We start from the raw sequence: 12,192 nt of genomic DNA on the forward strand, positions 1-12,192 counted from the left end.
CAAACCTTCAGAGGTTAGCAGAAAGCAAGGGTCTGGGCTCAAAGCAAACGCAACCTCAACATTTGGGGATCCAGGAGTGAATGATCACTGGTGCCCTGCTGCCCATGGGGTCTTTACAAATGACAGCTCCATCTGTGCCATTGCACATGGGTGATGGCACAGAGAAGTAGAGATTTAGTGCATGTAGACAAGTGAGGACCCCTGGACCCTACCACATCACAAAGAGAGATCTCATAATTTCCTCTGTCTGTTGTGGGGCATGGAGATTAGCCAAGAGAGAGACATGCTGGCTCTCTCTCTCCAACCCTCCCCCCCTCTCTATCTTCCAGAACGGCAAGCTCCCAGTAGAGCTCTCTCTCCTCCCCTGGTTACCATACCCATGGGGTTCCCCTACTAGAACAAACCCCACTCCAGCTTTCTTCTCTAACACTGGACTTGTCACCTGGAGCCAGATGGAAGGCAGGAACTTCTGCCATTCCTTCAATGAAGCTGTACTACTGTGATGGCATGAATTCTCACTTCCATAGGCAAATGCACATGTGTGTGTATTAAATTTCTAGAACTGAATTTATTTAAAAAATTTTTAAAATTTATTATTTTGAGAGAGAGAAAGAGAGACAGAGTATGAATGGGGTAGGGGCAAAGAGAGGGAGACACAGAATCTAAAGCAGGCTCCAGACTCTGAGCTGTCAGCATGGAGCCCGATGCAGGGCTTGAACCCACAAACTGTGAGCCTAATTGGATGCTTAACTGACTGAGCCACCCAGGTGCCCCTGTAGAACTGAATTTAAATTCTAAGCACCCAATATCATAGTGTTTTTGCATTCTGATTTTCTCCATCTGCAGCAGCAGTGACCTTTGAAGTCACTTCATGCACATGCTTCTGTCACCATCTAATCCTTCCTTCCCATTCCCATTTCCCACCTCCTGGGTTGACTCAAATGCCCTGGGGAACTTTTTTTTTTTAAATTTTTTAAATGTTTACTTATTATTTTTGAGAGAGAGACAGAGTGCGAGCTGGGGAGGGGCAGAGAGAGAGGAAGACACAGAATCTGAAGCAGGTTCCAGGCTCTGAGCTGTCAGCACAGAGCCTGACGTGGGGCTGGAACTCATGAACTGTGAGATCATGACCTGAGCTGAAGTTGGACGCTTAACCGACTGAGCCACCCAGGCACCCCGAGGCTATATTTTTTGCAACCTGACTTTCTCTGGAGCAGTATATTATGAATATTTTCCTTAGTCATTAAATGTTTAAAAATTATTTAAAATTTTTATCCATGTATACATGTATATTTAAAATTTAAAGTGGTAACTTAAAGCTTATGAGGAAGAACGTTGGTCATCCCTGTATGTCCCCTTCCCCAAACTTTTAGCTGTTGCTTTTGGTAATTACCTTTAAAACAGTATGCTTACACTATTTCTTAATTTATCACTTTTAAACATGTCTAATGAGTTCCTGTTATAAAAGAAGAAGAAAAAGTGCCTGGGTGGCTCAGTCGGTTAAGTGTTCAACTCTTGATTTCTGCTCAGGTCATGATCTTATGGTTTGCGAGTTTGAGCCCTGTGTAGGGCTCTACACTGACAACACAGAGCCTGCTTGGGATCCTTGATCTCCCTCTCTCTCTGCTCCTCCACTGCTCGTGTGCTCTCTCTCTCTCAAAATAAATAAACATTTAACAAAGAAGAAAAATTTGGGGTGCCTGGGTGGCTCAGTAGGTTGAACTTCCAACTTTGGCTCAGGTCATGATCTCATGGTTCATGGGTTTGAGCCCCATGTTGGGCTCTGTGCTGACAGCTCAGAGCCCGGAGCCTGCTTCAGAGTCTGTGTCTCCCTCTCTCTCTGCCCTTCCCCTACTTGTGCTTTGTCTCTCAGAAATAAATAAACATTAAAAATTAAAAAGAAGAAGAATTAGAGCTCTTCTATCTCTCATGCTCCTACTTCATACATCCTATGAATATAATAGTAGTCTTTGATTAAAAACATTCAATGTTCTCCATATGATGAAAATGTATTGTCCACTGATGAACCAAGATGTATGCTATGATTACATTTCCTTTTTTGTATAATCCACCCCCCCACCTTTACTTAGCTTTCTATCACATTAACCAACAGAATTTTAAACCCTTTAAAACTTCTGTATCTGGTTAAACACATCAGGCATGGCAATCACTTGTAGACACCTCTCTCTTGGAGGCCCCCATCTAGACTAGCTGTTCTCTGTACGGGACTTTCCATCAGCTCCCCCACTGTGTTAGCTTATCTGTGTCTCAAATACCATGCCTCCTTTTTTCTTGGTTTTCTCCCTCATTTAGTGGAGTGTATCTTTCATTACACTTCCAGTTGCCTAACCAATATTCATTATCCTCTTCTTGCCACCTAATGGAATTACATTATTAGGTTCAGCAAGTAACAAAACCATATTTCCTAGACTCTTTTATGGATAGATGTGGTCAATGAAACATAAATAGTAGGATTTCTGAGTTAGCTTTTTCCCCCTCTGTGCTCTCTTCTTTCTTCTTCCTGGGATATGGATGTGATGCTGCTGCTCTGATAGCTATATAGTGTCCATGAGGATGAATGTACTAATAATAGCAATCATAAAGACAAAATATAGTATGTCCTTGATGATTTCTTGGAGTCACATGCTGGCTTGACTATCTCTAGACCTACTTTCACTAGAGAGACAAAGAAACCTTTATGTGTTTAATCTGACAGTAATTGGTTCTATACAATTGTAAGTATATAATTCATGACTGATAAAATTGCTTCCTGAGAAAGTGCATTGGGATATCTTTTTTTAAATGTTTATTTATTATTTTGTGAGAGAGAGAGAGAGAGGGAATAGGGGAGGGGCAGAGAGAGAGTGAGAGGAGAGAATCTCAAGTAGGCTCCATGCTCAGCTCAAAGCCTGACTTGGGGCTTGATTCCACGAACCTGAGTTCATGACCTGAGCCAAAACCAAGAGTTGGATGCTTAACCAACTGAGCCACCTAGGAGCCCCAAGATAACTTTTAAAAGACATTGTAGGTCTGAGGGGTGCCTGGGTGGTTCAGTCAGTTGAACAATTGACTCTTGATTTTGGCTCAGGTCACAATCCCATGGTTTGTGGGTTTGAGCCCTGTGTTGGCTCTGCTCTCCTCTGGTGGTGGGGATCCTGCTTGAGATTCTCTCTTCCCTGACTCTGCCCTCTCTTCTGTATCTCAAAATAAATAAATGAACTAAAAAAAAAGACATTGTAGGTCTGAAATGATCTTATTTCCCCATACAAACTGACTGATAGTTTAAATGGGTGTAGAGTCATAGAAATCACTCTATACGACTTCTGAAGGTGTTAGTTGATTGCCTGCAAAATTCAGTGTTTCTGTTTGGAGAATCTTTCTTTTATAACTAATTTCAGAAACTTCACAGTCATGTGTACTAAAGGGGATCTCTTTTCATTAATTGTGCTGGGCACTCAGTGGGCCCTTTTACACTGTAAATTTATGCTCTTTTGTTATTTTCTTGTATTATTTAATAGTGATTTGTTGTTTTCCCTATTTTCTCTTTCTTTAACTATGAATCAGATTTGGTCATGGGAAAAATTCTCTACTTTTCTAGTCTTCTCCCCCACCCCCATCCCAATTTCCCTTTTCTTTGTCTTTTGCTTCTACTTTCTGAGAGATTTTCTCAACTTCATCTTCCAACACATTCTTTCTAGTTTTCAAAATTTCAGGGGATTTTTTTTCTTTTTTTTTTTGGTCAGAGTTTTTCTTGTTCTTGTATATTCTCCTCTCTGCTCTTTACCCTCCCTTCCTTTATCCTTCCTTTTTCTACTTCTCTCCTTTTTCTCTTTCTTACACACACTGATCTTGTTTTGGGGATCCAATATCTTCTCTTACTGCTCTGATATTAATTATAGTTTATGTTGGTCTGTTATTCATATTTCACTTTTTGGTTATTGCCTCTCTTTCATTTGAGTTTCTTTCTTCTCTTTGTATGTTTGGTTCTTAGTGTTTCATATTAGGCTATCCCCAAATATCTGAGGATGCTTTGATGTTTTCATATTTAGGAGCAAGGTCCTAAAAAGTTAACTGAAAGCTGTGTTTATGTAAACTTTCCATTTGATAGTGTTCATATAGAATGATTGGCCATCTCTTCAGGAAACCCAAGTCCTCAGCACTTATGGATCATTTTTTTGGGTTGTATAGGGTATCAGAATAGGCCGTTCCCAAATATGACACTTTGGCATGAGGATTATCTTGGGCTGAAGGCAATTGGGAAGAAGCAGATAAAAGGAAGGCTCTCTACCCTCCCTCTATTTGCCCAAGATCTGGACATATATTTGCAAAGCTGTCTCTTTTTCCTATATCAGGAAGGGAAGAACTCTTAATCACTGGAGAGAACTCTAGACTCTTATTAACCCACAGACAGGCACCAAGAAAAATCTACCTAACAGATAATTAAATAATTCTTATCTTCCATTAGTTTCCCCCATTTATTTACCTTCCCATAGTCTGCCATCTCTAAAAGCCTAAACCTGTTTTCCTATGTCCCCTCACTTCTCCAAAATGTATTGTTGTTTGTTAAGATGCTTCATAAACCTCACGTTCTGACCACTGCTTTGAGTGATCATCACTGAGTTCTCCCACACATATGCATGATACACATATTAATAAATTCTGTTTTTGTTTTGTTGATATGTCTTCCTGTCACTTTGTTTCACAAACCCAGGCACTGAATCTAAGAGAGTAGAGGATTTTTTTCCTCCCCTACAGTCATTTTTCTGGGGCCATTTTATTTCTCTAGAGAAGAATCTACCAATGTCCTTCTGCCTGGCTACCCTCTGATTAGCTGGGAAGTTTTGAAGTTGAGTAGGGGGCTGGTGGTCTTCTGGTTCAGTAGGTAGAGTTCCAATTATCTATTTCACTGTACTTTTTAGTAGATGCCTCTGCTCTAGCTGCTGCACTGGGGCTTGGAGACACTCTAATTCAATTCCCCACTCCACCCCAGAATAAAGCTTAGTGACCTGCAATGGAAGACAGAAGGGGGGTAGGTATGTAGACTGGCTGGTGGGCAGGAGGGGGCCGAGGTTCAACGTTATGCTGATGACTTGCTTTTTTTCCTTTTATTCTTTTTTTAAAATATGTTTTTATTTTAAGTAATCTCTATATCCAACATGGGGCTCAAACTCATGACTCCAAGATCAAGAGCCAGATGCCCCACTGACTGAGCTCACCAGGTGCCCCCCTGCTGATGACTTTCAATGCCCTTCCCTTCCCCTCTGTCTTTTCAGCCTCCTGCCTTGTCCCCACCTTCTGTGGCTATTTGTCTTCAGTTTATGAGTCCTCTGAGGGTCTGCAGTGTGAGATGACTGGTTCTCACTTTCATCCCTCTCTGGTGCAATCCTCACTTGGGATGTACCTTCTCTATTAATTCCTTGATCCACATCTCAGCTTCTAAATTTTGTGGACCTCTCTTGTCTGCTCTTCCTTTATTTTCTTTGTTTCCTTTCCCATGTACTCATTTTAGTGTGCCTTTAGAATAGAATAAAGAGGATAAGTTTGTATTTATAGCTCTAAGTTAAACAGAAGACCCCTAATCTTATAAACAAACAAATAAACAAATAAACAAAAAACTGCACTCAAAATATGATTTGACTTTACTCAAAGTCACTCAGTTACTGGCAGAACTAGAACAGAACTCTAGAAATTTTGAATTAACTTCCGAGGTGAGATTTACTGATCTCAGTAAAGTGGGTTCAACTAGTCGTCTTTTATAATTGAAAAAGAGGACCTGATTCCTCCCTCTTATCTTTTAAATTTTGTTTTTAAATCTAGAATCTGCTTTGAGGACTAGTTCCATCTAAACTCCTTAGGCCTGCAGGGTCAGGAGGCCTGACCTCACTTAGGTCTCACTTAGGACTGTCTCACTTAGGACAGTTAGAGACTCCTGGTAGCACAGGAGAAAACCCTCATCTTCTAACGTTCCTAACATGCGAATGTGTCTGGACCAACTGGAAAAGGCATCCTTCCTGTCAGCCCTTCACCCCCTGTGGAATAATACAGCTTGAGACATTGTGGGCTACAGTTTTAGCAAAAGTGCTTTGGAGGGAGGGCAGACAGGAGGAAGGGGGCTGGCATGCTCCCGGAAATTAAAGAATGTCTGAACAGTGAAGTGACAAGATGGTAATCACCACTAGGCTGGCTAATTGAGACTTGGCTTACTGGGATGACAGCAAAGGAAGAGCAGCAGTCTGGTTTCAGAACCAAGATTAACAGGAGGAAAAAAAGATCTAATTGGGAGCTGCATTAACTTTTTGAAGAGGCAGATAACAGCTGAGAGGCAGGGTGACTATGTTCATATAGACCGGCTCATAATGGAAAGGAAATAGAAGATTTATCCACGGTGGATTTTCTATGCTTGGGCTGACTTAATGTCCAAAGACCTCGTCTGAGGCTGCCTTCTCTTTCCTCCCTCTCAGGGTCATTTTTAAACTGGAAGGGGAGCATGCTGAAAGAAGCCTGTGGGGCTGAAAAGGGATGATAACCCTCTGGTGCCAGAGAGATGGCTGTGTGTTACTGCCAGATGCAAAAAAAACCAAATCCTTAGAGCTGTTCAAGGCTTTCTAGGACCGTGGGGTAGACATCCCATGGGCTGTAAAGGGGCAGCTGCCTGCTAGTTGTAACTGTGCCAGGGTCAGGGTATCTAAAGCAAGTTCACAATGAGTTTGTCAAGGCTACTTTGCAGGGGCTACATGTTGAAGAGCAGGGGGTTTAAATGTGGAAGGAAGCCACAGAGACAAAAGCATTTAGAACAGAAAAGGAGCTTACTTGCAAAGAGATTCTGCACGGGATTCCAGGCTTTTAGAGACTGCTCTCCAAATAATATATATAACAATAATTTAAAAAAAATAAATTAAAGTTGCCAAGACTACTGTAGTATGTTGATGGTGGAAAAACACTTTTCTTACTTGATTATCATATACTCCAAGGGATCCTGTATCTGGGGACAGCGGGATTTCAGAAGTCATGAATAAAGTTTTGTTGTTGTTTTTAAGGAGTAGTGACCTGGTGGCTCAAGGTCTCATTTATTTTGAGAATCAGAGCTAGACAGGGCAGTCCTGGTTGTTTTCTTGTTAGTATTGTTCTCAGGTGCAAAGTGCTCAATGGCATAGTTTGCGGTAACTCATCAAAGATGCAAAGCCAGGTGGCAATTTTGCTTTCATAGACCCTCCTCAAAGCACCTTCTTCCTTAAAGGTGCTGGTTTGATCACATGTGTTTGCTTAGAACTTTTATGAAAACATAATTAATTTGATGTTTTATTTGGGTGATTTTATAGGTATACAAGGAATGTTGATTAATGCACAAATATCTCCTTTTGAAGTGATTACTAAAACTAGAGCCATAGGATACTAAGGCTTGGGAGTCAGTTTCTCTCTGAAAATTTTATGAAGGCTCCAGGGCTGAATTTTTATCCTTTTTATGTGCAAGAATGACGTTTACTCCCTTATTAGTTTGTCTTCTGAGGTACAAAGAATTGTCCAATTCTCTTTTCCCAGGTTGTACCTGTAGTACTTATAAACTCCAGGGCTTTCCTACCATTTTTCATTGTTCTCGCCAGTCAGGACACTACATTCTATAACATCAATAAAGCTAGGATCTCAGAAGCCACAAGACAGGTGCCAACCCAATAAAATGTATAGACATCATTTTCACCTATGATGTATAGTTTCTACTCCTTAATCATATGCTTATTATGATACCCAATTAAATGACATTTGTTTTTCTATGTGACATTTCTAGCATGGCAAAGGTTATAAATTTGATTTTTTCAATTATATTCTGGTAGAAAGGAGGACACATTCTTATTAAGTCTATGTAAATAACATGATCTGGGAAAGTAAAAAGATTTAGTAAAGTACTTTGCATAATATTTAATCATGGTTATCCTTTTTTTGAGTTATTTTATAAAAAAGCCAATCAATTTTTGTCACTTTTTCCAGAATCATAGATCTTAGATTTTTTCTGATTATTTATTAGCTTGTAATTTTAAGATCTTTCATAGATTTTTTTTTCTGAATTTTGAGTTTGATTGAAACAAGGTACTATTTGAAGAGTATTTTATTTTAGTTTAATATATGTATATGTACATATGTATACCCTATTAAATTGAGGTATAAAGACAGATTGAGAAGAAAGGATTTTCTCATGTTAAAATTACATCATTAATCACACCTGGGTCAGTTTCATTTGTCTCCAGGCAATTCTTGTTTTGCTGATCTTAGGTTAGTTAGCAGCCGGCTTTCATGAATTTTTCTGCTTCTGGATTAGGAGTCCTGGGATTACTGATTTACATCTTTGGTACAGACTGATAGATGTCTGTTAGTTACGACAAGGTCAGCTTACCCTGGCAAGCCTACACCCATTAGTCTATTACTTTAATATAACTAGTTAAAAGAACATAGAATTTACTGAAGCTTTTTTGATATTTCTTCCAGAAGACTCAAATTCCTGCTCTGAATTTTGTAGCAGAAACCTTTAGGCAACTTTGAGGGAAAAGCAAAAAATACCTGTCAGTGATAAGATGAAATGACTTCAGTTGATTTATTATGACAAATAATCTCACAAAGAATGGTGGACTCCTCTCTTGATGTATAATGTATTATGGAATTTATAAGGAGTTACTCAGTGATTACCCGTAGACTAAAAATATGTTGTGGACATTGACAAATTTTCAAGTCCTTTTAAGTCATACTGTATTGTGAGCTAATTAGCAAGGATATTTAAGCCTAGAAACAATTTTAATTAAAAAACTTCATTTGTTGGGAGTTATTGTGCCAGTCTTTGTACATGACTGTCAATATATTTCTATCCAAAGATACTCAATTCCAAAACATATTTATGTTAATAACATTTTACTTGTATATAATTAGCTTAGGGAGGTTGAACTTCCCTTTTGATAGTAGCTTATTCATTATTATGGGCTTTGACAAATAGTGTGGAGGTAAGTAAAATTGTGGAGACTTTCCAACATATCCAATTATTTCTAGCAATTCTTCTTTATAAGGTGGGGTGGTATGGGGTGGGAGCAAATCTCTGATATTATCCAGTTTGGGTAATCCCAAAGATTAGGTTATAAAGGGTGAATTATTTTGAATGTGGGACTCATTTGGGAAAGGCAATATCCAAAATATTTGTCAGAGGAAATAGGGTATGAGCTTAAGTCACAGGCACCTAAAGGCAAGAAATGATTAGCTTCAGATCATAGCAGCCTGTAACTAATTACTAGATGTTCTAGCTTTTTCAAAAGTGGACTTTTGTTAAAATTGATTCAAGAACAAACAAAGGAAGTACAGAGAGTTAAGAGGCTGCTGAGTATAGAGAAGGTATAGAATGATTTTTACTATTTCTTAAGAGCAAACTGTTACTCAAAGATCAATTTGTCATTTTCATAGGAAGAAAACCAAATTCTAGTTTTACTCTTTTTATATATCACCCATGTAACATTTTTCTTTAAAGAATTTACAGCCATTTTTTGTTTGTATGTTTAAGTTTTTATTAAATTCCAGTTAGTTAACATACAGTATAATATTGGTTTCAGGAGTAGAATTTAGTGATTCATCACTTACATACAACACCCAGTGGTTATCACAGCCTTTTATCTGTCTCTGGGCTCCACAACTAGGGCCATCTGGTCAAGAATGGCTACATCCATTTGTTTATTTGTTGTCTGTAACTGCTTTTGTGGCTACAAGAGAGGAATTGAATAGTTGCTGTAGCGACCTATGGCTCACAAAACTGAAGGTATTTACTATCTGGCCCTTTACAGAACCAGGTTACCAAACCCTGGATTCTACCTTATAAATTAGTTCTTCAAAGTTAAGCCAATTTTGCTAAATATTTTAATACTTGTTAGTACTTCTTTCAAACTCATTATTTACAGATATAAGACCAAGGAAAATACAATTTACTTCTCTCTGATCTTATACAACTCATTGTATATTCTCAAAATTTGTTTTTTACTATTTCTTTTCACATTCTTGCATGATCAAATTTTAAGACAAAATTCATTTTTTCCTGTATAAAGCAACAGCGAAGTCACATCCCTTATTTTATAAATGCATTTATATTCCTTTGTAATGATTATACCTACTGTAGTCTCGATCTTTTTCTCAATTGGTTTCAACCTTTAATTGAGGTAATTGACTTCCTTCCACAGGTATAGGGACTTCTGGGAAACAAACAGGTAGTTGAGAGCAGGTTGTCAACACAAGCTCCTTTCAGATCGACAGAGCTCCAGTTTGGGCTGCTGTGCCTCGTAGGCACACACGGTAGGCATTTGCCTGTGGTCACCTACATCCACTTCACCCTTCTTAAGGTAGGAAAAAGAAACATGTATGCTAATATGCCCCCAAGGTATTTGCATGACCTTGTCCACCTATTCATTGATAGCTTCTCTTTAATGTATAAAAAGAGGCATGTATATAAACTATACTTAGTGTTTTTGCATTGTCTTTATTTCTATGAATTTAAATTAAAAAATTTTTTTTAACGTTTATTTATTTTTGAGACAGAGAGAGACAGAGCATGAATGGGGGAGGGTCAGAGAGAGGGAGACACAGAATCTGAAACAGGCTCTAGGCTCTGAGCTGTCGGCACAGAGCCCGACGCGGAGCTCAAACTCACAGACCGACCTCGAGATCATGACCTGAGCTGAAGTCAGCCACTTAACCGACTGAGCCACCCAGGCGCCTCTCTATGAATTTAAATTTTTAAAGGATTGTTCAAGTAACCAAAAACTTCTCAGTTTATTATTAGTCAAAATTCTTATAATTAACTGAGGATTTTGGAAATTATTTATGCTTATGCAATACAGAAAAACACAGTTCCTTTTGGTATTATGAATTTACCAGAGAAGTGACATTTAAATTTGTTGGTATATGGGTGCCTGGGTGGCTCAGTTGGTTAAGTGTCAGACTGTTGATTTCAGCTCAGGTCATGATCTCACAGTTTGTGAGTTCTGAGCTCCATGTCAGGCTGTGTGCTGGCAGTGTGAAGTCTGCCTGGGATTCTCTCTCTCTCCCCCTCTCCTGCTCTCTCTCCCTGCCCCCTAAAATAAAATAAAAAAAAATATTTTTTTGGTACAGCTTCATAGTATTTAATACTTTTTAATAAAGGCATGGTTTATTATAATTTAATTTAGAATTTATGATTTTTATTTCCTATAATTCTAAATATTTTGCAGAAATGATGATTTACTTGACCCATAAAATTATTTTAGAGAATTTGGAGAGTTTAAAGGGTTAGACTTTTCATGGGAAAATTAAACCAAATTTATGTTAACATTTTTCATGCTGAGAAAAGTTTATTTTGTCAAGGATTCACCTTGGTTAGCAATACGTCTGAATGTCATTTTATAGTTGTATACATATTTAAAAACTCTTTTAACTTTTATTTAAAAGTACTGAAGTTCTCTTACAATTATTTTTCCCTAACAACTTATATTTCTTTGCATCTTATTTTGGAACTTAGCAACCAAGGGCAATGATTTAATTTAAAGCTAAATTCCCCTCCCCTCCCCCATCCTTTATTTTTTTTCTTGAAATACTGTTTCAGTGACTGTCTGAAGCTTTCTCAAAGGACTAGCTTATTTAAAAGCATTAGAAGTTCAAATAATTATTTTCTGGAAACTCTTATTTTACTTTATTTTTTATTTATATTCAAGTTTGTTAACATACAATGTGGTCTTGGCTTCAGGAGTAGAACACAGTGATTCATCTCTTAAATATGAGACCCAGTGCCCATCCTGAAAAGTGCCCTCCTTAATGCCCATCACCCATTTAACCCACCCTGCCACTCTCCCTCCCTTCTAGCAACCCTCAATTTGTTCTCTGTATTTAAGAGTCGTTTATGGTTTACCTTCCTCTGTTTTTATCTTATTTTTCCTTCCCTTCCCCTATGTTCATCTGTTGTGTTTCTCAAATTCCACATATGATATCTGTCTTTCTCTGACTGACTTATTTCACTTAGCATAATAAGTCAGTTCCATCCACATTGTTGCAAATGACAAGATTTCATTCTTTTTCATCACTAAGCAATATTCCATTATATATGTATACTACATCTTCTTTATCCATTCATCAGTTAATGGACATTTGGGCTCTTTCCATACTTTGGCTATTGTTGATAGTGCTCCCATAAACATTGGGGTG

Source organism: Lynx canadensis, chromosome A2 (genome assembly GCF_007474595.2).
Source record: "Lynx canadensis isolate LIC74 chromosome A2, mLynCan4.pri.v2, whole genome shotgun sequence".
Classification (NCBI taxonomy): Eukaryota; Metazoa; Chordata; class Mammalia; order Carnivora; family Felidae; genus Lynx; species Lynx canadensis.